This window comes from Etheostoma spectabile, chromosome 15, assembly GCF_008692095.1.
Source record: "Etheostoma spectabile isolate EspeVRDwgs_2016 chromosome 15, UIUC_Espe_1.0, whole genome shotgun sequence".
In the NCBI taxonomy this organism is placed as follows: Eukaryota; Metazoa; Chordata; class Actinopteri; order Perciformes; family Percidae; genus Etheostoma; species Etheostoma spectabile.
In genome coordinates, this window is record NC_045747.1 from 17299282 (window position 1) to 17305073 (window position 5792).

Consider the following 5792-nt stretch of genomic DNA (forward strand, 5'->3'; position numbering starts at 1 on the left):
CCCCCCCCCTACTTTTTTCCCTCCCCGCCCCACTGCTCCCATGAAAACAATTTGATGAATTACCAGCAGTGTTGTGTTGGCACGGGTCCACACAATTCGAGTTCATTATAGGTTGGTAACAGTGCAAATTATTACAAACAAAGTTGTTGTGAGGCTGGTTTGGAGCAAGTCGTCATTCTTCTCGTCTGCAAGTGCAGGGTGCAACATAATCTCCTTTGGCTCAATCAGACCTGGGGATGTAACGTTATGTTTAAATGCCAAATCCGAATCTGTTTTCAGATTGCTTCCTGTTTGCTCCTAACGTTACCAGATCTTTTATTTGGGCCACGTGCCAGCCACTTTGGCAGGTGAGTGTCTCGCTGAAGGGCATTTTGACGGGATCATTTGGATCTTACTGACTTCATTGGCTGTAATAAGTACTTTTATACTTCACGGACACAGGATACTATATCCAAAATACACTGGTTTACAAAAGTAAAAATACAGATGGTACACAAACACCGCAGATACATTTTCAACATGGAAATAGGCCTTAATTCCATGCATACATTTCAACAGGGGTGGTCCTGCTGATTTTGGGGCCCCCCTGAGCCCATGCCCTGACCCCCCCCTCACGCCCACCAGCTGTTATTTATAGATATTGCATCACAGAATAACTTCTCATTTGAAACTCTCCATTCATTTTATGGTAAAGGTACTGTCAACTGGAATGTAAATGTTTTTTTAAGTGGTGGACAAAGCATTTACCTTCAGCAGATGTCAATTGTGGTCTTTTCATTGGGCCATTTATCATTTAGGAAATTGAAAGCTACTTGCTTGCAAAGAATTTAAAATATTTATTGATGCCGGAGGCCAAAAAAACAAATGATTAGTATCTGGTGCGCATCCAAATCTGGAGATCTCTTGAAAGTATTGCAACACACAACATTTAAAGGTCCCATGACATGGTGCTCTTTAGATGCTTTTAGATAGACCTTAGTGATCTCCTAATAGTGTGATGCCACTAATCCTAGTGATGCCATGTTCAACTGCTACACTGCGGTGCCCTGCTACGTCCTGCTACGTCCTGCAACGTCCTGCTACGTCCTGCTACGTCCTGCTGTGCCTTGTAATGCCGCACAGCGTCCTGCTATGCCATGAACTACTACAAAGAACTTCTACAAACTACTAATTATTTCTATTTTTATTGCCACTCTTCATTCTAACCCCAACCGGCCCGTCAGACACCGCCTACCAAGAGCCTGGGTCTGACCGAGGTTTCTGCCTAAAAGGAAGTTTTTCCTCGCCACTGTCGCACTGTTGCTTGCTCTGGAGGAAACTATTAGAACTGTTGGGTCCTTGTAAATTCTGGAGTGTGGTCTATCTGTAAAGTGTCTTGAGATAACTCTTGTTATGAATTGATACTATAAATAAAATTGAATTGAATTGAATTAATACCATATCTGAAGTCTAATATATGACCTCATAAGGGGGAAGATATGGGGCAAGGCAGAAGGCAGAGCAGGATACCAAGGGCTCGGTTTACAGCTATCGCCATTTCTAGCCACTGGGGGTCCATAGGCAGGCTGGGGGAACACATATTAATGTTAAAAAAAAATCATAAAGTGAAATTTTCATGCCATGGGACCTCTAAACATGCTTTTCCTAGGAATTACTTAGAGAGAAAAAAATCAAGCCTTTATGCATTTTTCAACATTTTTATTTGTTATACCAACATAATTACATTATTATGCAAGCTCAGGACATGTATGTGTTTTCTAGATATAGTATTATCCCACTTTGTAAATGTAAGTTCCATATATGCATGCACTCAGATCTTTCTTATATGAAAGCTTCACGAGTGGTTACGGTGAAATGTGTCACTTTAAAAAAATAAAAGTGTTTTTTCATTTTTGTATATGTTGGTCGTGTGAGTGCAGGCGGCTTCGGGATTCCTGTAAAGTTGAAAGGATGGAAACAGGAGCTGTTGACTGGTTCTGTCCACTCACAGGTCTTTGGGGGAAAGCCGGCGAAGGCCCGGCGGAGACACAATGGAGGTCTTTGGAGGACACACAGGCCGACAGACAGTTCAGCGGGTCCTCTGAGCAGATAAGTCGTCCCCATACAAACCAGACAGGGGTTCACTGCTATTGACCCGCAAGAACAGCGCGTCCACTGAGCCTCCCCACCTTGAATGGCCCTGTTGAAAAGGAGAGCACTAAATTGGTGGATGAGCAGCGGGGGGGGGGGGGGGGGGGGGGGGGGGGGGACTCTGCCTACTGCCCCCTCCTCCCGCCTTGCCCTCTCTCACATGCTATCTCATTCTTTCCTTTACCAAGTAGTGGTTTCCATCTCACCAAACCCCTTTTCCCCTGAATGTTTAAAAAGATGAAAGGATAAGGAAAAGAATGGAGACAAAAGAGGGGAGGGTTCTGTTTCAACCCTGCCCCTGAGAGTCTGCTCATGAAAGAGTTTGGGGATGGGAGAGATAGGGACCGGAGAGGAGACACAGAAAGAGAACGGGGGATCATGAAAAGAGGTTTTTCAAACTCAAAGCCGCTAAAACGGATCACTTCTGTATAGAGGGGCAGACTAAAGTGCAGTCCTCACTCAGGGACGGAGACATTGAACACTGTCGAAACCCTCTGATGGAAGGGAGCGTTGATCTACTTGCACCCATTGACTGATTGCGCAAACACACGTGATCACGCGCACGCATACACACTCTGCCGTTTCTCAATCCTTTCTGTTTCTCTTAACTCTCTCTCTTACCCGCCATACAGCAGCACTCTATTTTGTTGTCTTTAACGTTAATACACACCGTCTGTTGTCTCCCTCGCGGCGTTCCAACCTCACAGCATTTAGTGTCAGTCACTCGAAATCCTTGCAGCCCTCCCACCATTCTCTGTAACTCATTCTTTGTCTGAACTTGCCCTGCATGCACTTAGATATTTCCACCTCAGGGTGCATCAGTGAGAGTAAGAGAGAGAGCAAGAGAAAGTTGTTAGCTAAGCGTGGACTGGAGTGGCGGTCTGACAAAGATAGGCTATTGAAAGGGCTCTCTCTTTTAAACACACACACACACACACACCTAGACATGCAAAACTAACCACAACCATATTTGATATAGAAATTTATTTAAATTTAATTTACAAAACAAGTTTTCCTTCATACTGTCACACGTTACATTAAAAGATTTCCCAAGTCCCTGTGTCAACAAAAGCCTTTAACGTCAGTCACAATATATTGCAGGGAATAACACAGAACTTTCTGTTTTTTGTTTGGGAATTTGTATTCTTGCCAACATTTTTCATGACCATTTTCGGACTGTTATTAAATTCCCACCAAAAAAAAAAACCTTTTTCTGAACCTGCCTTGTATGCGAGGAACTTGCAAAGCCTTTGGCAACGTCACTCACTGTGTCTCATAGCCGTGATATCACTTTCACTACAATCATTTTTTTTCATCAATTTCAGTCAATTTTCTACTCGTTTTCTTCCGCTCATCATCCACCTTTTTTCAATCCTGACAACCGTGTCTCAGTTCCAGATGTCACTTTTACTACCTTAGACTTCTTCGACGTAATCTTTCCAACACACAACGCCATTGCACATCAACTTATTGCTTTCGCGTCGGACATCCTCTATCATTTGAAACTTGGATCTGAGTGTAATTGGAAGGTGGTTATTATGGCAATTATTGCAAATAGCAGAGCTGTCAGGGCGAGGTTAACAGTCTGCCTGACCACGACTGAGCCACCGAATCAGACTCCAATTACGGACCCTAAACCTCCCCGAGGTACCCAGTGTCAGTCCTTCATTGTCTCCTCTTCCATCTTTACACACTTTGATCCTCTCCCACTGATTTATTTTACATTTGACATTCTTTTCATCGTTCCTTCCATCGTTTACCTCACTCACTGCACTGCGCTCCCTCCCCCTCCTTTCCCCTAAATTCAAACCTTTCTAGTAGGAGCTTCACCACCATCGCTACCATTACCACACACACACACGTACACACTGAGGTATAGCATATGTTTCCAATTTCAGACGTAATCCTTCTCTATGCGCAATCTGACCCAATTAGCCGAGTCCTCCTGGAAATGCCCCGGTCGGCAGCAATGGTGGTAAAGAGGTAAAGGGTCAAAGGGGAAGCCATTCATAGGGGGGTCACCTCCTGTCTCTCTCTCTGTCTGTCTGTCTGTCTGTCTGGCTCACAGTCTGTCTTAGACATCCCTGGCTACAGCGGTTTAGCTGCTGTGCAACTTCCTTACGGACACACTTGGCACAGGTGTAGTATTGTGCAGAAAAGGCAACCCACGCCTGAAATTAAATTTCACAGCTAACTAAAGGTTAAAGAGGATGAGTGACAGGGTCTGGAGCCAGACCACACATAAACACATGCCCGCGCACATACACACACACACACACACACGTTCGCTCTGACAAACAAACAACACATGCGCCTACAAGTCTTTTCTGGGTGAAACTGAAATTAGTGTATGGAATGCTCACCTTCTGGAGGGAGAGGGAATGTGAGAGCATCGGAGCTACAAACCCTCATTAAGGGGAATGGAGGACTTTGGTAATTCTGTTTTATACTTAATGAGAAACAGGTTGGAATGGGTGCAAACTGCAGACTGGCGCTGCGTTGTATTAGTCTGTCTGTTTAGATTTCCTGCTACGTGTGGTGTTGGTGCAGAAGCCGGGTCGCTGTCAGTTTATAGGAGGGCTTCAGATGCCGCCATGCAGCAGGCGGTGCCCGCACAAACGCTGCTCGTCTTGTTTACATCATCTGCCCCGCCAATCCCTCTCCTATTACAGCATCTCTCTCGCTTTCTCTCTCTCTCTCTCTCTCTCTCTCTCTCTCTCTCCGCAGATCACCTCTCAATCACTCGTCCTTGCCTCCTTATCTGTCCCTCCTAAGTGTCTCCTTACAGGACTCCATCCACCTACAGCGGCTACACTTTCATTCACATGCCACAGAGTCGTTGCATTCTGGACGCCCCGGCATCAGACATGCAGCCTAAATAGTGAAATATTGATTTACAGTTACGTCTTCCTTTTCGCCAACACAATCCACACAGCTCCCTGTGTTTTGCGGGGTTTTTTGCGCTTATCCATCCCATCGTCTTTTTCCCTCCCCCTCCTCCGCATCCCCTCACCCCACTCTTCCATATGCCATGTTTTGTCCCTCTTCTTGCCAAAGGAAAAATGTAACACATTGTAAACTTTATTCACTGTACAACACCCCACAGGATTGGATTTCAGAGGCAGACTTTGTGTTTGAACTGCTCTGGCAATTAGTAGAGGATAGACTTACAGCGCACCTATTGCACAATGGAGGCACCAGCCCAGTCGGACAAGCCACTGTTCCCGCCCTGCCCCTCTCCATCTGTCACTCCTGTGGGACTGTTACAGTGTATGTGGCTCTGCATGTACACAGAGGTATATTTTTGAATTATTGTACGTGTGCGTGCATGTGTGCATGTACGTTGGTTAGTGTTGGTGCTGGATAATAAATCAAATTCAGTAAATGGCAACACTTCACTTTAAATCCCTCTTTTGGGCACTTAGTAAGTGGTAGTAAGCAGTAATTAACCCTTGTGTTGTCTTCCCGTCAAAATTGAGAATCAACACTTTTGTTGACGCTTTTTATCAATGTTAACAACTTTTTGTTACGTGTGTTTGTCGCTTTCAATGTTTGTCACTTTTTTTTACCTTTAACACTACGTAACACTAACTTATTAACTTTATTTTCACAGTAATTTTTGGAATTTATGGTCAATAAACCTAATTTTTAGGAAATTATAC